This window comes from Uloborus diversus, chromosome 9, assembly GCF_026930045.1.
Source record: "Uloborus diversus isolate 005 chromosome 9, Udiv.v.3.1, whole genome shotgun sequence".
NCBI classification, from domain to species: Eukaryota; Metazoa; Arthropoda; class Arachnida; order Araneae; family Uloboridae; genus Uloborus; species Uloborus diversus.
Window position 1 is genome coordinate 97,852,169 of NC_072739.1, and position 22,418 is coordinate 97,874,586.

Genomic DNA, 22,418 nt, shown 5'->3' on the forward strand with positions numbered 1-22,418 from the left:
GTGATAATAAACATTAACGAAGCGCAATTATCAATACAACACAATGATTATGAATAGCATAGAAAAACCAGTTTTTAAATTACACTAGAAAACTATATATCCAACTAGAAAATATTTCCAACTATACACTAGCACACGAGTGCTTCTTCAGTTTTATACTACAAGTGTAATAAAACTATTAAACTACTAGAACATCGCCGGTCATGGACGGGTGAAAATTGCTTTCTACATTTGAAAGAAGCAATTGCCTGTTTGGTGACATTTTGATAGTTGAAATTTTAACCCTAACTCCAGTCGATGAACCCTAAACTCCAGTAGATAGCGTTCATTATTGACCCACTTTTTCGTTTCTTCATTCCCCTAAAAAGACAGTCTTACCAGTAAAACAGTTAAGTTACCGGATCCAGTTCCAATCCAAAATAAAGCATTTCCCTGCATAAGATAAATAAATACCTTTGTGCTGAACAGTAAAGTAAGACAAAACAACGTTAGAAGAAGCACAAATTTGTAAATTACAGCAGACACGTGTTTCGGCGTTACAGGGAACGCCTTTTTCAATGCAAAAAATAATGAGCTTATGGATGAAAAGACATCCGACAAAAGCCAAGAGCAGATAAGCATGCAGCTTAAAAGATAGAAACAGCGGATTAGCCAAACACCAATGATAAAGTTATAAACCGATCAGGAACCAATAGGAATGCAAGCAAAGGCCAAGAGCTTTCTCTTAGGTACGAACCCAGAAAGAAAGAATTCAATTGGACTAAGATTAAGCCGAAGCTTAAACAAAAAGAAAAGAAATTGTCAGTAACCGTGAACCGCAAGAAAGGAAACGCTGAATGGAAAACCACGAAATAAAATAAACAGAAACAAAAAATATTCGAAAAAAGGAAAAATAAAGATAAATAGACGAAAATTGGGGGGGGGGGGGGGGGGCGGTGTCAATCAAGACAAAAAGGTAAAAATAAACAAAGGAAGATCGATAAAAAAGGGGGGGGATGGGGAAAGGACAGTATTAAAGATATGGGAGCCAAATGTTAGAAAAATATGGAACTGCACTAAAATCGTTAACTAAGTTAGAACTGTTTCTCAAAATATGAAAGGATTCCCAAAAGTCAAGATCTGATGAATTGGGGCATTTTTGGATAATCTGATAAGAGTTAAAATCAAAAGAGTGATTCGAATCCCAACAGTGTTGAGCAATACTAGACTTATTTAATTGTTGTTTTTTCACATAATTTTGATGCTCTTTCAAGCGAATTTTTAAAGCACGTCGAGGCTGTCCAATATAGGCAAGTTTACAACTACAATTAATTCTATAAATTCCACAACAGTTAAGAGGGTGAATAGGATCTTTAAGAGAAGAGAATGAAAGTTTATTAATAGGAGAGAACACCACCTGGAATTGAAAACGTTTTAGAATCTTAGCAACCTGATAGCTTACAGATGGAAAGAATGGCAAAACAACCAAATTCTTTCTGATGAAGGTTCGGTTAAGAACATTAGTTTGGGATTTATTTGAAAGTTTTTTATAAATGGAATCTATCAAAGTTGGCGGATAGTCTCTATCAATTGCCACAGCTTTAAGATAATTAAGTTCCACTTTGAGAAGTTCCGACGAAGAACAAATATTAATTGCGCGATAAACAAAAGAATTGAAAGCAGCATATTTTTGATTTGGAGGATGAGACGATAGTCTATGAGGAGGTAAAGAAACAGCAAAAGGTTTACGATAAACAGTAGTTTCAAAACCAATTTCAGTACGAGAAACAAATACATCAAGAAATGAAATGCAATTATTCCGTTCTTTCTCACAAGAAAACTGAATATGAGGATCAATGGAGTTTAAAATAGATAAAACCTCATCACTCTCAAACTGATTTTGGTTCATTAGAACAAAACAATCATCAACATACCGAACATAAAATTGAAACTGCAGTTTTTGGAACAGCTTAACCTCATTGGTGTTTGGCTAATCCGCTGTTTTTATCTTTTAAACTGCATGCTTATCTGCTCTTGGCTTTTGTCGGATGTCTTTTCATCCATAAGCTCATTATTTTTTGCATTGAAAAAGGAGTTCCCTGTAGCGCCGAAACACGTGTCTGCTGTAATTTACAAATTTGTGCTTCTTCTAACGTTGTTTTGTCTTACTTTACATTTCCCTGCATGCCAAACACTGCCAAAGAATATTATCAAATTATCATGCTATGGCACGAGTTTCATTGTTAATGAGGTCAGAGCATTACTTGAGCAGTGAATTCACTATTTTTATATGAGAATAAGTGAGACAGTTGTGAAATTGTGGCTCTAAGCCACCTTATCTGAATGACTGTAACTCAAAGGATTGAATTAGTGATTGAAATTGATGAGGACACCAACATTTTTACGACTGAAATAGGCTGTCACTATCCCCTCAAAGAAACGGAATTCAACCTTAAGCTGCACTTGTAAAAATTTAAACACATCCACCCCTTTTTCCAGACAATGTGGAACTTCATGAAACGTTTGCAACGTAGCACGACACTCAATCGCGTCGCGAGAATATTCAATTTCGTAGGAAAAGCCCGTTCAAATATTCCATTACAGCAACCCCACTCTACAATTTTTCTTCGGGCTGGCAAGCCAAACAATAAAAGATAGCAAGAGGGGGTCGGGAGAGGATCTTAATGTGGCAATAGAAACGGAGGAGTTGGACAAGCAAGCGATTCCCTCGCCTTGATGAATGGTGGCAATAAAGAGAGTGGGGGAGGAACCTTCCAACGGATCCTGCTCCTAGAGGGAACGTTGTTTGCACTAAAGGGGTCTGAACTACTGTCGTGACTAGGGAAATCTCATTTAGGTAAAACAAGGGAGCAACAATTATCCAGTTTTATGGGAGTTTCCCTTAGTAGTTAAGGAAAGGTACCTGACAATGTAAGTATTTCACGCAGGTATAAAAGTGCGTATAATCCTGTTCTTGTTGTCTTGTCCGTGAAAAGTGCAGAGGGGGGTCAAATATAGCCAAGAAGTGTTGAAAACAGCCAACCCAATAATCCTAACAGTACTCTTAAAAAAAAAAAAAAAAAAAAAACATGCAGAAGTACTGGAAAACCTCAAGGAAACTGGGATTCCATAAACGTTTCTAAAACCTTTATTGGAGTCCGGTTTCTAAAGGATCTTCTAGTAGTGTTATGGGGATAACCAGTACAAATGATGGGTGAATCTCTCCTCTGTCTTGGGGCAAGAGATAGTACTAGTAGTCCTGGTAGATGCTGCTGTACAGGATGGTTTAGAAAATTTTTTCAATGAAAGCCTACATAGAACAGGAGCTTAAAACGTGTTTAATTCAAACCTTTAAAATGTCCACTTACATGTCTTTGTTTCTCCCAGTCTCAAATCATCATCATTATCGGACACACCTCCATCCGATGGTTCGGTCACTTTTTTTTTTCCTTGGCATTTTATCAAAGCGTCAAAATTAAAGTAAATTAAAATGCTATGTTTTTCGATAGCGAACTTTATGTTTTTATACGTAGCACCTACATAACAATATTATTATTTCTGAGTTTCATCTCAACAAATATTTCAGATCCAATCTCATTGGGAACTTGTTTTATTTTGTCATAGCAAGTCATGGATGGCAAAAATAATTTTTCATCAAAGGATCAAAATCACATTTGATTGTGATTTTTCCTTTCAACTTGAACGGTTTTAATACATAGCACCTACATAGAAATTTTATTTGTGACTCAAAATTAAAAAAATAGAAACTTATTAGTTATACAATATGTTACAAATAATGAAATTTCAATGGAAATTCGAACTGATAAACACAAATACGACAAAAATCGAGTTAAAAAGATGATAGACCAATTTTTGGCCAATCGCTATTTTCGATACAATTTTTTCTGCTTGCATATTTCCCTTTGCACATTATTTTTTCCCCATATGAACAAATTGTTCAATGCATCATTATGAACTAATTGTTCAAGCGTTAAAAGTCTCCATGGTTTGTATTTATTTTTTTTTTTTTATTCAAATAATTGTGCGCACTCTCCCCTTTTCTTCTATTAACAGTTTAATTTTTCAGAAATTACAGAACATTTTCCAATTTACAAAAGGATTTGTAAATAGTAATGCCCACGAGACAAAGGTGCTCAACAAAAGTGTGTTGGTCATGGGGCAAGATTGAAATTTTTAAGGGCGGTTTTTTTAGCATTTAATTAGTTTTGGAGCGTCTTTGTGGCATTTTGAGGGGGGGGGGGGGCATTGCACTTGAGGAAATGGATACCCTAGTCACGACAGACTACTGGGGGCGGGAGAAAACAGCAAGAATCCTTAGAAGTTTTTATGTGTGTGTTGGGGAGAGGGGGGGGGGGCTAAGGAAGAAACTGGGGAGGTTCTTTAATCTCCAGCAATTGTAACATTTTAATAAGTTGCCCCTTTTTTTTAATTTCAAGCTCGAAACGACATATTTTTAAAAATTACTGAAATTGATGTTCCTAAACACATAAATTAATGCCATGGATTTGTTCTACGTTCAACGATTATTTGCAACACACCTGATTGTTATTGTATGATTCCACGTTCTTACAGTCACAATTCCAGTAAAATAAAAATAAAAAATCTTTCAGAAAGGTAAATAGTCTTCCAAATTAAAAAAAAATATTCAAAGAAATGGCGCAAAGTTTTTTTTTTTTTTTAAATCCAAACAATACATTTAGAACGGCGACAGAGAGGGATTTTTGTTGATATAATAGCGCATAATCCTCACAAATAGATTGATACCTCAACAAACTGAATTTTAGAAACGCAACTCAATGAACAAACTTTCCCGCGCAATCTTGCGCTCTTGACCTCATCAGCAGAGGAGTGAGTCATACAAAAAATGCTAGTTTCTCCGATTTTGAAAGTTTATTTTGCCATGCTCTATCACTCACATGGAACAATGACGTCACAAATTCTACGCTATTAGCCGTGGCCAGGAAAAATATTTTCCTTTAGTATTTAATATTTTTCTCGAGAAAATGATGCAAGTTTTGTTTTCAAATTGGTTTTTCAATTATCCTTTTTCTTTCGAGGTTAAATTGCGTTGACTTCTAGAAATATCACTTCTTGACTTGGCTTACTAACAAAATTTTTAATCCATCTTAGAGCCTATAATAGTCTTATTTCTATTTAATAAATATAGTAATTGACGAACGTACAATAGTAATTCACATACGGGGGAAAATGCCATTTGTATTTATTTGTTCCGATAAAATGAATAAAAATTTGAAAAATCGGCAGTAATATCCAACTAAATTACTCAACACGTTGTTATCTTTAGAGAGCTATAGATAGGGTAATCATATTTTAAACTGACCAATTCCGATCTTTATAATAATGAGAGACGGGAAAGGTACTGACCCCTTTTGATTAGATTTAGCAAGAAAACATTTTTAGTTGTTTTCATTTCAAAGGATTTTATACTTCATTAATGCTTTGCTCAAAATTATATTTAGTAACTCAAAATTAGTCAATTTTTAACAAAATTAAAAATCTGTCGATGCCTTTCATTGCTATTTGTAAGAATTTTTAAGAAACTCTCATACCTAAGTACCAACCAGACATTTTTTTCTGTTTGAAAATTGAGTTTTTATAGCCTCGAAACATATGTTCTACAATGTTTCTTTCAACAAATTTACTACTATTTAGTTATTTCACGACTAATAGGAGTTAGTATAAATCAAAAACGCGATTAATATCCAGTAATAAAACTTTACAGAAATAGATCTGAAAATTAAAGCAGCATTAAAGTAGTAATCATTAAGTCATGTATTAGCATTTTTCGAATGAAATTCTAGGGATAATATCCCTTTATTTCAAAGGTATTAAAAAATAAATTCAAAATCCATTTATTAGTATTAGTTTTAAAATACAATTTACATGCTAACGTTCGAAATGTCGCCAAGTTTGGCAACATTTGGCAATCTGTCACCAACAATTGTGCCAACTTGGCGATATCTCCTTAATCTGATAAGCGCAATCTTAAATTGTGCATAGCCGGCAAAGTCAACATAAAAGTGAAGTTTCAAGAACTAACGTAATTTTGAATAAAAATTAATAGAATAAACGCCAAATTCACCAAGATTACAACAAAAATTAATATAAATATAAAAATGAAAGCTATTTATAAAATTTGTAACAATATAAATCATTTAATGAAAAACCCAACCAGAAAACGCACAGACAGATCTTTTGGCACCTGAAAATACAAACTGAAATTTAAAAACATTGTCCGATGTCTGAAAACTCAGTCAAAACGGTCATATAAAATGATGAAAATATTGAAAAATGGAAACTTAATCTAACAAATTCTTCTCTCAGATAATATCTAATACGAAGCTTTTATTCAGTTGCTTATAATGATTCAAAACAAAATAATTGCACCATTTAAAACATTATTATTTTTTTTTACATTATTTAGCTGAAATTAAAAGGCTTTCGCCAAGTTAAACTTCAAATTCATCCTTTTAATAACGGTTTTCATATTTTGTATGCTGTCTTTAAATAAATGTAAGCTATTCGGATTTATATTTAATTAAATAAGACTTCCATTAAAATTATTCTATTAAATTAAATAAAATTATACAGAATGAGATTAACTTCAGGTCAAAATATAAATGTCAAATGCGTTTTGAAGAGGACAAATTTTGGAGAAAGACACGACATTTGAACTTCTATTAGTTCTGTTGGTTATTCAAATATTTCTGTTAGTTTTAGTTATTCAATAGGAAAACCGATCCTCTCCAAATGGTTAGAAACAGTGACGCAATCTCGGATGATGTCACAGGCACGAGCTACGTCATGTTCCTCCATGATTAAGTGGGGTGTTTCAGCTCGGTAGATCACAAAGTGATAGTTTCCACCGAACGCTGACAGCCACCAAAGAGTCTTCCCAGAAATGCAAAAAGCGTTACAAATTTTGAATGAAAATAAGGCATCATTTCATTTTCAATAGCAAGTGAAATAGTGATGCCTACGGGAGACTAACATGAAGGGAGAAAACTAAAATCCTTGGAGGTTTTTAGTAGTACTAAAAGAAAAATCTTGGGAGATTCCTTAGTAGCCAGCAGGTCGGAAGAAACAATTTCATTAGTATCCACTTGAAATAGTGGCAACAGCAGCGTAACTAGGGGTTGGCAGGAGTGGCTCTTGCCAGGGGTGCAGCAGCCTGGGGGGGGGGGGCATTTTGACTGATTAAAAAAAATGTTTTTTTTTTAATCATGGAATTTGAGGGAAAAAAAAAAAACCTCACAAGAAAAGGAGCTAAAGGAGGTGTATACATATATATATGTATATATATATATATGTATATATATATATATATATACACATACATAACATCCACCGAGAAGGAATATTGAGCATCATTGGAAACAATTCTAAAAAAGAAAATTCGAAAAAAAATACAATGGTGCCTCAAATGTTCCAAAAAACTTTTTTGGGAGGTCACAATGACCTTCGGTGACTCCCCCTGCGGGATATCCTTGGGGGAGGGGCGCAATTTCTTTCGTTCGCCAGAGGCGTTAGACCCCATAGTTACGCTACTGAGTGGCAACTTTTCTTTTTTACACGAAGTGCTAAACGAGAAATTTAGGGATCGCAGTAGGTTTTGGCAGTCAAAAAAGAGGAAAGGTTGATCAAATGTTAGTTTTTACAACATGTCAACATGCTGCAAAAACATGGACATGTTAGCAAAAAAGCATTTTAATGAAAAATAAGGACATACTGTAAAAGCACTTGTCTTCGCAAGCCGTAATTTTCCCGAAAACGAAGAAATTGGTGATTTTGAGGACTGAACATTTCACGAATTTTATATGAACTCAACCAAAATTTGAGAAAACATAAAGTTGAAATATTTTGCAAAGCTTAGATTATCGTGATTAGTGACAGGCTTGCAAAAATCAAAGCCTCGAGCAAAAAGTGCTTTTACAGTTTTCAAAACATTTAAAAGGAAATTTATGTTTTTTCCCGGCACACAAAATTATGCAGAACAAAAAAACTTATTTGGTTTCCATGTTCATTCCTTTTCAGACCGAATTCAATACCAGACAAATTATCATCAAGCTAGTTGAAATTGCATCCCAGAAGTATTCAAGAAGCCCTTATCCCGAGAACACAAAATGTGTTTGTTCCCAAACGCACATTTTTCATTTCCCAAGACTGTTGCGGTTTTATGGAGGAGAGGGGCAAATTCTGTTAAATTTATAATTCATTGTTATAGAAAAAAGGTCTATAATAATGCTTCAAGAAAAATAGGAACGTAAATAGAATTTAAAGTGCGGAACCAACTGAAAGTTTATTTTGACATTTACCCGTTTCAAATATTTAAAATTCAAGAATAGGCTTAAATTGCATTATGAACTCGCTGAGAAAAACGCTAAAATTTGCCCTATATTAATATTTACTTATTTTGAAAAATAAAATAACATTTACATTTGTGTCCGTCATTTATAATATCATTTCAAGAAAATAAAATGTAAATATAATTGAAAATCCGGAAATGATTTGAAAGCATATTTTGACATTTATCTTTTTGAAATATTTAAATATTCAAGAATTTAATACGTCATGAGTGTGCTGAGAAAATAAGTTCAATTTGCCCCCACATTGAAAAATAAATAAAATATTTATTAATGCACTCCTTTTGCATTTTTATCATTGCATAGCATTTGAATATTCTACGAGCTATAATAGTTAAACTTTTTCTTCCAAGCAGAAAACATTTCAACATCGACAAGAGCTACGCTTTATCGTTCCATTCGAACGTCACAACTAAATTAAAAGGGCAGAAATGTTCTATAAGGTATAATGTTCTACTTCAGTAAAGCGTTTTAATATTGTTTACGTAATCAGCCATTGCCATTCTATAATGATAAATTCTTCGTCTAAATTATATGGCTACAACCAGTGAAACGAATCCTGCAGGAGATCCTGTTTAAAGCGCACATATTTTCGTTTCTTTAAAAGTATGTTTTGTAAGGATGTTAAGTGACCCATTAGGCAGTGATGCATACCATGAAAGTTTACTGTATTGAATGATTTAAAATTATAATCTTTTCTTTTACTAATAAAAAAGGCTGAAAGTCTGTGTCTCTGTATGTCTGTTACACGCATAGCGTCTAGACCGTTCGGCCGATTTTCATGACATTTGGCACAGAATTAGTTCGTAGCATAGGGGGGAGCACCTCGAAGCGATTTTTCGAAAATTCAATTTTGTTCTTTCTATTCCAAATTTAAGAACATTTTACCGAGCAAATTATTAAAACGTGGGCGAGTAAATTACTAAATTATCATAACGTGGGACCGTAACATGGGCGAGCAAATGAACATAGCAAATTGGAGAGAAATTCATCATCCATTATTTGTAAATATATAGGCAAACCAAATGACCTCTTAATTTTCTACTAGGGGCAAAGTCGTGTGGGTACCGCTAGTTACTAATAATAAAGCTGAAAGTCTGTGTCTCTGGATGTCTGTGTGTCTGTTACGCGCATAGCGCCTAGACCGTTCGACCGATTATCATGAAATTTGGCACATGAACTAGTTCAAAGCTTGGGGGGTTGGGGGGGGGGGGACATTTTTTTTTTTTTGAAAATTTGATATTGTTCTTTGTTATATTCCAATTTTAAGAACATTTTTACCGAGCGAATTATCTTAACATGGACGAGTAAATTACCATGACGTGGACGAGCAAAAGCAAATTGGCGAGAAATTCATCATCCATTATTTGTAAATATACAGGTGAACCAAATGACCTTTTAATTTTTCTACTACGCGCAAAGCCGTGCGGGTACCGCTAGTGAGTAAATAAAAGGGAAAAAAAAATTGTTTTGTTTTCTATCATTTTAATGAAGCATAGTTTGTGATACTAAAATGCAGTATGCTTTAGAAAAAGCTGTAGGTAAAGCCTAAGCAGCGTTGAAAGCTAATTTGTAACTATTTTCGACTACTACTTCTACTTTTCGATGTAAAATATTAATATCAAAAACTTGTATTTGCACTGACTGTAGACCTGTATAATATTTTTAATAGTTTTTGGGGTTTTACTCAAAGCATTGAAGAAATTGAGCCGAAATAAAAGATGCAATTTAAAATTTCTATATGCAGTTGAAGGGTCCCCTGGAAAAAGTCTACTTGTTGGTGAAAACTTTATTTTGTGTTTTATTCATTAATTTCATAAAGTAAATATTTAGTTCAATTGATCTAATATTTATATTTAAATATATTATTATAATTTTTTTCAAAATTTATTTCCCTTTGAAATTCATTTTATTAGTAATTTACTTACCTTTTCGTTTCTTTTTTCTTCAAAAATTGGACATCAGTTATTAGTCCAGTGACCCAGCTAATCCCTTTGAAATTAAAATTCGTTAGTTATAATAGCAACGTCGAACTTTTGTAGCACCCTTCAAAAGTAATTCACCACCAGCCAAAACTCATATTTAAACAAAGCGCTCTCAAAGCAGGCTTTACTGCATAAGTAGCTACTTTGTCTGGTAGCCTCATTTTACAGGGAAACGAAAGAGTGGAAGTCTAATTTTGTTTTAAGAGTTGTAGCAAATATGTCCGACATAAATTCAGCGACAATTGTACACAGCTGTTTTAAGTATCAAAGAGAACTCCTTTTACTGTGACCATTTTGTCGAAAAATTGTTTCCGACAAAAGAGCAAGATAAAGACTCTCTCCTTTCTATTCATATTGCGTATGTTAAAGAGTTTCAACAACCGTTATGGGACATACATGTAATTAAAGCTCAAAATTTAATTTGTAAATTATCCAATACAAATAGAAAATTAATTGTATAAATTTCACAAGATTGACAAATCAAAGCCTAACACAGTGAAAACCCGATTTCACGTCATTCGAATCTACGTTTTCCCCTCATTTAAAGATTTTTCATCGGGTCCCATTATCAATTTTGCTGCCATGTATTTCCCGTATGTTACGTTTTTCTTGCATTTGAAGTTTTTAACCCTGTCTTTAGAGAAACGCAAAATCGGAGTTTCACTGTGTTAGCAAACCGTTACTGTTCAAAAATGTAATATATATAAATATATATATATATTTGAAATTACTGCAAAACTTCTATATTCTACCATAAAACCTATCGTTCTCAAAGAGTTAGAAAAATATGCTTAATCATACAATACAGCTAGGTGACTAGGCAATATTTTAGAGCTTTACTTTAGAATATACAAATTAAAGTAAGCTAATATAATCAGCAGGACACCAACAGCATTCCAAAATTGCAATTCCATAACTTTTCGAGGCTCTTCGTGACCGTTTAAGAACAGCGGTTACTAAACAAGCGAGAAGAATTTTCAGCTTCCCACATTTACGTATAGAAACTTGATGACTACGCGTCGGTATCTTACGGTTATGAGGACAAGTTCAAAATTTAAAAAAGAGTTATAAGAAGGAAAAACGAGCTGATGTGTGCATCACATGACTTCCTTTTACGCAAATTTAATGATAATAGTGCTTTGGGCTTGGAATCAGCAAAGAAACACTTTAAATATTTTCACCCCCAGTGTTGCGAACCGAAACAAAAAGAAAAAAACGTTTTATACAGATTAATTTTCTCAATATTGGTAATTTTACTGTGCTTCAACGGTTAACTCTCTAAATATCGCGAATAGTGGCCAAATAGAAACCAGATTAGAAAAAAAAAAAAAGGCCAAATTTGTCGCCAAGTTGGAGACAAAACTTGGCAAACCATCGTCAAGCTCTTGGTTGCCAAGTGTTATCCAAATTATTACACCACTTGAGTTTGCATTGAATTTAACAATGATTTCCCCCCAAAAAGGAACATCCGAATGCAACTAAAAAAGGAGGTGTACAACTAGACCCCTCTAGGAGTCTACGTACCAAATTTCAATTTTCAAAAACATACCGTTCTTGAGTTATGCGAGATACATCCGCACGTCACGAGAAAGCTCGTTATAATTAACTCGGGGATCGTCAAAATGGATATTTCGGGTGTTTACCTTCTTAGACATATATCCACACGTGTGGTCGGGTTGAAAAAAAAACATCAATATTCATTCGAGGTTGAGCAAAATAGAAATTAAGGCCGATTTTTGTGTGAAATTTTTTTCGCGAATACAATACTTTTTTTACTATGCAAAACGAAGTAAAAATGGAGGAGGGGGGTCGAGGGGGTATATTGAGGGTTGCAGTTTGGTCCCATGAATGTTACTCTTTTAAGACTAGGCGAAAAAGTTATCTACAGTGTGATTTCAAAAATTTGAAAAAACAGATAAACTTTTCTCGACTTTTTCCGTTATTTTCGCGTGACCGATTTTCCAATTCGTAACATTTTTAGAATTTTCGTAACCTGCAGACTCTCTCACTAAATCAATCTTCAAATGACTTCAAAACGGAATAAAGTGAAGTACATCAAGTACTTTATTTGACCCTATCTACACAACATTAAACTTATGTAAAGTATATTAAGTAATTAATGTTGCATGAACAGGGTTCGATGGGAGAATTCCGATTCTTCTAAGGGTGTCACAGCTTGAAAAAATTTGAAACCCTTGCTCTAAACCATTTCGCGTGGATCTCCTTTTTAGTTTCAAGTTCTTTGCTTGTAAAGCATAGAGGAGGTAGTGTGAAAGATTCATTATCTTACTTAGATATTTTCAGAGTTACGGATAAGATATCTTCCCCATTCCACAATACTGAAATAAAAACGAATAAATGAGTCTCTTATTGGTAATAGTCATTTCCTTACAATCTTGGGAATGAAATCGCGCACGATGCCAAAAATAAATCATTACGCAAAAGAAATTCTTATTACAATGTCCTAAAAATATAAGCAGTTTGTTTCGATTATTTACGTCCAGTTTATCTGGAAGTTTACCGTCGTAAACCGCAGAACAATTCGTATCAAACGCCATTAACTGCAAACTTCGCATCAAGCTTCGAATGAGACAATAACTTCTTTACCGTCTTTATTTTTCATTGCTTCAAGGAAGTTTTAAAATAATGAAGTGAAGAATAATTTCGTTATTTTTAACTTGTTTGTTACGAAGAAAGAGGGAAAAATAGCAAACATGTTATTACAAACAAAAATAATTTTACATTTTTGCAGAAAAACCCCTAATGTCCCCTAACTAGGAAATAATAGAAGGGGGGGGGGGTGTTTCCTTTAGTTAAAAAACACTACATTTAGTCACTGAAATTGACAGAATAAGCAAAAAAAAAAAAAAAAAAAACACACGGGGAAAGAAAATACTGTCATTTTCCGACCATTTAATTTTTAATTATTTTTTTGAATGCCGGATTTCAAAAATAAGATGTTTTATCGAGTGGCATCACAAGTGAAGACAGCTATCTTGGATCGGGTCGCGTGGTTTTTTTTATTTATTTATTATTATTATTATTATTATTTTTTTTTTTGCTAAGATTTCGCCTTTTGGTGATTTTTCACTGCGAGCAATTATTAGCGGAACGAGAATAAATGTTAGTTAAATAAAATAGTCATTTGGCGAAGTTTGGCAATGTCCTGAAACTTTGTTCTGGTAACCCTAGCGACTTGTTCACTTGTGACGTCAGCTGCAAAAATGAAAGCAGTGGCTGAACATCTCTTTTAATATTAAATTTTTAAGAGAGAAAAAAAGTTAGAAAAAAAGTATCTCACTCCATGTATTCGACCATGCTCTTTCAGAAAAAAAAAATGTTTTTGAAAAATGGGAGACAACCTAATTATGGAATAATGATAAATTAATGTTTAATAAAAAAGCAGGTAGAAATCGAAAGAAGGAGCATTAGTGAAACATTTTTTGAGCTTAAAACTATTTGCTCTCGTTTCTCCGTCATCGAGATATAAATTCTTAAGGTCAGGCGAAATTTTATAAAATGTCGCCAACATTAAAGCTTTGAGATGGAAAGTACCTGCATGTGGCAGAACCTTCATCTGCGAATTGCGTGAATTACGTCATTCATTTCTCCCCAAAACTCACTTAATTTGCCGACTTTTTTTTGACGTGCTGGGAACCTGTGCAACAGGAAGATGAGAGCGACTATTAAAAAACAGCGGGTTTTTTTCCTTTTTAAAAAACACTTGCAAGTGCCAAAAATTGTTAACTCTCCAGGGGAAAAAAATGACCGCTGTACAAAACAAAAGTTTTATTTGCAGATCATTATTTTAAGACCTACTTTACTTCAGTGGTTCTCAAGCTTTTCACTACTGTGGACCACTTGGTACCCTTCCGAGTCCTAAGCAGACCACATACGGTAGAAATAATATTTTCACAATTAACTATTGCTCTACTTCAGTGGTTCTCAACCTTTTCACTATTGAGGTCCACTTGATACCCTGTCTAATCTTAAGCGGACCACATAAAATAGAAATAAAATTTTCATAACTAATTTTAGTTGTATCCTTAAGTCGTCCTTAACAAATTTTATTACAAATATAAAAACGATATGATTAATTTTCATTAGTTGTTCCACTGTTCGTGGACCACTAGTGGTCCACGGACTACCGCTTGAAAATCATTGCTCTACTTCATCATATCCACGATTCACAAGAAAAGGACAACGTGGCAGCAGGAATCCGTCGCCAAGACAACGGGTTTGCTCTGGCAGAATGACGAATAATGGCCACGGCCAGCGATTCTATTAATCTCGCCATCACTTTCAAAATTTGAATTCGGATACTTTTCAAACAGGTAGCGAGGCGTGAAGAACCCCAAAATCGATTGCTTGCCGGAAGTACATCATTCAGGGGTCGAGGAAGCCCCACATGAGAGCAACATAGGGGTAAGCAGCACGGTAAATCATTTGCAATAATCTGTGACAGAAAACTATTGTTATGCTGACAGTTCTCTATATTTATCTGAAAATTGCCGACAGACAAAAGATTTTTTTGTTCATTATTCGGAGAATAAAGTTGATGCATAAATCAAAAATTTAGTGATAAAAATGAATAGAATGGTACACAAATGATACATTGAAAAGAAATGAGCATTGAAGAAAATTGCTTTCATGATTTAAAAAAAAAAATTGAGAATTTTTTTTTTTTTTTTTTTGTTACTGCAACTTTTGTGAAAAGTCCTTTTAGGTAATATCAAATCTTTGAATGTCCATTTAGTAAGGTCTTGCATCGAGGTGAAGTGGAAGAAACCAAGGAAGGTAGTTTTAATACAGCGCAACATATGATTTTGATATGCGATGTGCATATTGCACTCTATAGATCAGGGGCTCTCAAATTTTCAGATTTTGTGCCCCCTTTGCACAGCAGTGTGAGGTGACGCACCCCTCTCCCCACCACCATTTGTGCCTAGTAGTACAATCAAAACTCAAAACTGAGGTTAAAATAGATTAGGCTTTTGTGTTAAATGAAATATAGAAAATTTCATGCCGAATATTTAACATTATTATGCAAAAAATCCAGATTTACAGAGATATGTGGATGAATACTGCAGTAAAAACCTTAAAAAAAGGTGGTAACGTCTAAATTATTTTATGTGGCTACAAACCAGAGTCAATTGTAAATCATTTTCATGTTTTACTTTGTTCTTCATACATTCACACCACCTCTGAAATTCTTTCAGGCCTTCCTAGGGAGAAGCGAACCCCAGGTCATCCCTATAGAATCAGAAAATTGATAATAGAAAGAAACCAATGCTAGACAGTAAAGAGTAGCATTAAAAAAATTGGTACCCTTTACGCAAATGTTATAAGATCTACTGCAGTGCCGTCAGTACGGTCTCTTTTCTAACACACACACAAAAAAAGCTTTCCTGGGATTTTTTTTTTAAAAGTTTGAGTCATTTTCCTTTTTGACTGAGTTTTAAGCGTCATCCTCGCAAATTAATATTTTACTCTGATCCCCGAACTTTTTCTGAGAATGGTCATCATGCAGTCATTCATAGTGGTTCGCAGATAAGACCAGAGCGAGGTTTAAATCAAGTTATTCCATGCTGAGCACCTTTTCCAGCAATACCTCCACAGTGCACGATTATGCAAATCAAGGCAAAATACTTGGTTCAAAGACATGCGATTAAAAATGCCTTTTCATGTGATAGAATCTTAAGACTTGAGGCCATGCCTCTAAAAAAAATCGAAATCGTCAACGAAATCAAAAAAGGAAAAAAAAATTAAACATTTTCACAAAATACCAGATGGCAATCTATTTCAAAGCCATTAACGCACAAGCAATCTATGGCTTCCATGAACGTCGAATTTCACACATATTTCGAATTCGGTGACGAAACAAGTCGGATGGAATTCCGAGATAAGCTTCCTTCCTTCTTTGGCTTAGTGATCCAGACCAAATGACCGAATTATTCCCCCAATGATACACCAGACATGATTGCTATGCGCGATGCATTCCTTCCATCTCCATTCATGCAGGATTTGCGGGAGATGCATTAGATATGGGGAGATGCCTTCGTGCTCATATTCGCCAAGCTGGCCAAGTAACCTCTCTTCTGAACTATCTTCAGCGGCAAATTTCATACATAAAGCCGTTTTTCTAAAGCACACATACACGAATCAATACTTTCTTGATTATCGAACTTGGTGGCCTAGTTTCGGTTTGGTTAGCCAAAGAAAACAGGGGATGGATTTAGAGTAAACATGTGAAATAGTTACGGAGAGAGCTTCTAAAGTCATCCTTGGTGTAGTATAGAACTAGAATAAATGATTCAAATGGTCCCAAAACACTTTGGAAAACAGTTAAAAAAGCTGCTTATGTTCTCCTCGAGGATACAGAACTCCTGCTTTGTAAAGTAGGACATTCATTCTCCTTCGCAAAAGACAAATATATAGAGTGGACTCTCGACAGGGTGGCGACAGGAACTGCAAAAAAAAGTTCCCTGACTTTTCCCTGATTTCCCTGATTAAGTTCACCAAATTTCCCTGATTTACGTTACCAATGATAATGGTTTTCTTTCTTTGCTTTACTTGATATCCATTGTATGTTTGTATAAAATGCAGTATTTTAAACGTTTTAAGTTATGTAAAATTGTTGAACTAAAGATATATTTTAAAAAGATGCTACTTTTTTCTAAAATAAAATGGTTAAAAAAAAAATCAAGACAATTGGGGGGGGGGAGGATGACATACAAAACAGTATGCTTAATTTTTATACAATGGAAAGATTATAGAAAATTAAAAAAAAAAAAAACTTTACTTCCAGAAACCACTTAGCATAAGAAGTTAAGAATTTATTCTTGAAAATTAACTAATTGACACATTTATGCAAAACAGATGAAACCATTTGACAACCATTCATAGGGAGCTTTTCTCTAATCAAGAACATAGGTTTTAATGAATGAATACAGCATTTTAACAATAAAAAAATAAAGATATTTTCTTAAGTACACAAGTAGATTGCTTTTGTAACAAACAACTTTGAAATGCAAGGGGGAAAAAAGGGAAAAAAAGCAATTAGTTAATTTCAAAATATATAAAAGAAGAATACAACTTGGTTATAAAATAAAAGAATCACTAAAGTCTGAAGAAAAGAAAACCTTTATAATCTGCGGTGACAACAAATAGTATAACGGCAAAAAACAAAGTTTTTTTAATTGAAAGTTCAATTTTAGCAATTAAATTAGAAACGCGAAGAAGTAATAACTTTTAAGCTTTTATAGTATTAATTCAAAAACCAAAGATTTCTTCTTGAAATCGTGATTATAGTACGCTAATTACTTCGAGACAATGGAATAAAGGCAAAGGAGCTAAGGCATAATTGAAGGCTTCCTCTTTGCCTGTATGTTTGTTTATTTTAAGTAGCATTGAAAACATAAAAGGAAATTTCAAGCTAGGTAAAATAAACAACCTAACAGACAAAAGCAATCTTAGGAAGTTCATCCTGTGGTTAATAAGTAAGATTCAATACTTTGACGTTCAGGAAAAGAGATGCACAAATATGCGGCAGTGTATAATCGCACCTCATTAATTTTCCTCTTTTTTTTTTGAACAGATAATTGGCGGAAAATGCGTAAGGAATTAAAAGTACTTAATTTTGTAAAGCAAAAAAAAAAAAAAAAAATGTTTTTCTTCAAAAAAATCAATTTTCTTTGATTTTTTGTTATTTTTTCAAAATTCCCTGATATTTCCCTGACTTTTCCCTGATTAATAAAGTTCCCTGACTTTTCCCTGATTTCCCTGATCTGTCGCCACCCTGCTCGATAACTCGACAGCCCGAGGGAACATGAAAACATGTCGATTTAAGCGGATGTCGACTAACTGAGGTTCCATTTTTTTAAATCCTTACGAGTTTCTGAATCACGTACTACTGTTATAACATACACGTTATAAAAATTTATTCCAGTAAATAAATTTTCTTTTCGTTTTCTTTTTTTGAAAGGTACACAATAAAATCACTAATAATAGAACATATTGAATACCTCGTGAGGAATAAATCTATAATTTTTGAAAAGAGGTGAAAAAGCTTCTTGTCAGTCAGGTGTGTTAAAGATAAGAAGTCCTGCTTACAATATGTGCAAAACATATCTTGAAGTGACATGTTAGAGAAATTCTTCTCTGGAGGACTTCCATTGGGTACATTTATCCTAATCTTTTCTAGCCTTTTAGAATTGCACTAACACCACAGAGAGTGGTGGCTGACTCCCCTGGATAAAGGATGGAATTCTCTAAAAACTTCTCAGAAAAGGATTGGCTGACCAAAAAACTGCAGCGCAAAATTCTGAGAAGAGTTAACGCTGCGTCTCAGCAAGACATATAAAAGAATGTTGGCAGCAAAAATTGAGACTGCAATAGCAATCGGATGTCGACTTATACGGGTTCTGCAAATGTGTGTCAAGTTAGAGAGGTTTTCGCCCATTGAACTTGGCATTGGGTCAACCATAAGAAAAATAAATGTCGAGTTAAAGGGGTAGTCGAGTTATCCGCATGTCCAGTTACCGAAGTTTTCACTATATATATATATATATATATATATATATATATATATATATATATATATATATATATATATATATATATATATATATATATGGGAAGGTCGGGTAGTATTGGAGACCTAAGCCATTTCAGTCATAACACTTTTTGTTTTATTTGTAAAGAATTAGTTTTTACACTAAATTATGCTGTGCTAAGTTACCTAACATAAATTGTAAACTTTGGTTAAAAAAACATGGAGTCTTATTTTTTAAACAAATTTTTGTCAAGTTCTCTTTTTGGCCAATTTTAAATTTTGAGGGTTGTATCGGACAAAACATTAAAATGTTGAAATAAAAACAAATAGTTCAGAAATAACATTTTAATGTGCAAAAAATGAATCGAACTAAGTAGTTGGTTACTTAGAATAATATACAAGTCTAAAAATGAAAATAAGTAATACTTTTTTTATAAAAGTTGAAAAATATAGCCTATGGTTGGTTTAGGCCCCCCTAACTGAAACAAATTCATTTTAAACAAATTCATTTTAAACTTTGGAACACAAATTACATGTGTGTAGTACAGACTGTCCGGTTGTAGCTCAGTACATTTTTCATGTGCCCAACCCTTACACGTTTGGCATTGGATCCAATCTTCTTCAAATGTCTCATTACAAATTATGCCGTGAGTCAGCTCTTCGTTTTCCTGCGGCTCATCATCATACTTTAACTTTCTTTTAGTGTTTTCTTTGTTTTTTATTTTTGGTTGAACTATTTTTTGTTTCTTTGGTTTGGGTTTTCTCCATTTCTCTCTCTTTTTTTTTTGGCGCTTCTCTTCTCTCAATCTTTTTTTCTCCTCTGCTAAATTTTAAAACTTTTCCAACAAGTCCAACTTTTTCAATGGCTTCTTTTATGTTTGTTTCTCTATCTATCATCCCATTTATGTCGTGATTTTTGCATTTCAACCTATTGGACAAAGAAAAACACCGTCTGTATTTTATTTTGGTGCCAGTAACTTTGTCCGATACAACCCGAAATTGGTTTGTCCGATACAACCCGAAATTGGTTTGTCCGATACAACCCGACTGTAAAGCTACAGTTGTTTAACCATCACTAGGTTATTACTTAAGCTAGACACTTTTATAGCTTATAATACTTAGATTAATATACTATCAGTCTAAATGTATAACAATGAAACAATATAACTTACTCTATGTGTAAATATATGCCCCAAAAGTTAAGCTCGTGCACTGCAATTCTCTCAACAAACTAACAACTAGCTTTGCACACCAGAACGAACGGTTGATTTGAACCAATATGGCGTCTGTGGCTTTCGTCTCAATACGGTACACTATGTTGACCCAGAACGGGCTGTCCCAGGCGGAGGAATTAAGAACAGCCCTTGTCCGATACTACCCGCTGTCCAATACTAAACGACCTTCCCCTATATATATATATATATATATATATATATATATATATATATATATATATATATATATATATATATTGGTCCTGGATGCTTCTCCTTGACAACACCATTCAGCAGTTTTTCTTGTCACTAAATCTCTCGGAACTTCTAACGGCGATAATCCAACAACTAAGCGTTTTCTTCTACATTAAAATTACTTTGAATGTGATAACATTTTAATAACTAAATATTTGAATTAGTTTTGTACTACGGTACAGTACTATAATTTTTATTCATAGTATAAAAAATATGACTTTGTTTACCAATTGGCGAATATTTAAAATCGGATACCGAATATTAAAGTATTTCGACTAACCAAATATTCTGTTTGTCAGCCGAGCTTTAAGATTCGGTGTACTTTAATATAGAAATAACAATAAAAAAATATTGAAGAAAAAAAAACAGTATTTACAATCTATTGAAAAATTGCAATTTTCGGTTTTTGTAAAAAAGAACAATCGATTAAAACATTAATTGCTCTCTTGCTGATTCCATTTTCAATTATAAACAATCAAACAATTAAATCAGAATCTTGTAAACAGTAGTATGTTAACTGCTCTAATATGCGAGGTCATTAAGCTTACTAATTAGACCTGCATACTTGACCTTTCTAGTCAGAGGAACATGCGAATTTCCAGAACTAAATTTAGCTCCCCAAGACTACTTACGGAAAGATCAACACATTAGGGAACTGCAGCGGATTTTACGCCACTAGCCTCTAATCCGATTTTGTCCGCACCACACTCAATTTCTCCTCTCGTAGAACATGATTAATGCATTCTTTCCATCCTCCTTGATGTCCTCCCCCCTCCCTCCAGTTGAACTATCCTCCTAATAAAATTTATCATAAGAATGGATATGTGGGGCGAAATTTCATTTAACTACAAAAGCCTGATGCTAGTGAGTAAGCTAGCAAGTAAGAACCCCCGTCGAACAGTTCCGTACGTAAATCAGAAGTACATAGTTAAAGGAAAAAAAAATCTTATTCAAAATAATTCATTGATGTTTGGAAGTTCATCTTAACGTGTTCAAAAATGTAATTATCTTTCAAGTCTCAACGTATACATTTATTTATTTAGTCAACATCGGTGCTAATTTAAGAACAGTATGAAACCTAAAAAAGTGTTAAATGTTTGCAATTTTGTATTGTTACATTTATTATATTTTTTCAATAGTTTATAAGTGCGGTGTATTTATTTCTTTCTGAAATTTATATTTAACTTGATCGTTTGATATAAAACTTATTGATTGCTTTTTTAATACATTTTAATGCTTATGCTCAAAAAAGAAAGGGCTCCAATCTTATGAATATTTTTTATAATATTTTGCGAGACAGTTAAAAACTGAAAATTTGCAAAAAGGAAAATTTGCCCACTATTAACGTTATAAGAAAAGTGATAAATAATTATTATAATTTCTGTAGTCTTATAATGAATTGATAATACATTGATCATGAATCTACTGCGCATTGTTACATTACACACAAATTGACTGTACATGTTGATAGATTGGAGCACTGTTGCAGTTTTACAAGATACACCACGCTTGCTTCATCAATATAATATACTATCAATACACTGTACATTAAACTTGTAAACTAGTTCTTTCTGTACATGTAAATTTCATGCAATTTCGGCGGATTCATTTTCAAGATATAGGGCTTGGGTCCGATGCACGCTGGTACGTTTTACCATATACTAGGGATAATATTGAACTGTTACCATTTGAGCTACTATTATATCGTGCGCTGGTTCAATTACGCTACTGTTAAATTTAAGGGCAAATTAGAACCATGGCAGAAAGAATGCCAAAAAGTTAAATTAGAAGCAGTTACAAAATTTATTTGAATATAGCAGTTGCGTACATTTATCTAACAAACTTTTCATACGATGCATATGACGTCAGCAGAATCGGGTACTTATCCCAGGGCCTTTTTTCAAAAGATGGGTTTAAGTGCTTAAAATTTTAATACAGTTGTTATCACCTTGATTTTTTTGCCACGCTTTTCGAAAATTTTCATTCTCATTCCATTTTTCCAATAGACGCGCGTATCGGAGTTGCA

General features: G+C 33.5%; 1 protein-coding gene across 1 annotated transcript in view; it reads right to left on the reverse strand.

Moving 5' to 3' along the window:
• Positions 1–22,418, reverse strand: part of LOC129230589 (microtubule-associated protein futsch-like) — a gene marked incomplete at its 5' end in the record, with an annotated part of 178,101 nt that overhangs the window by 16,110 nt on the left and 139,573 nt on the right.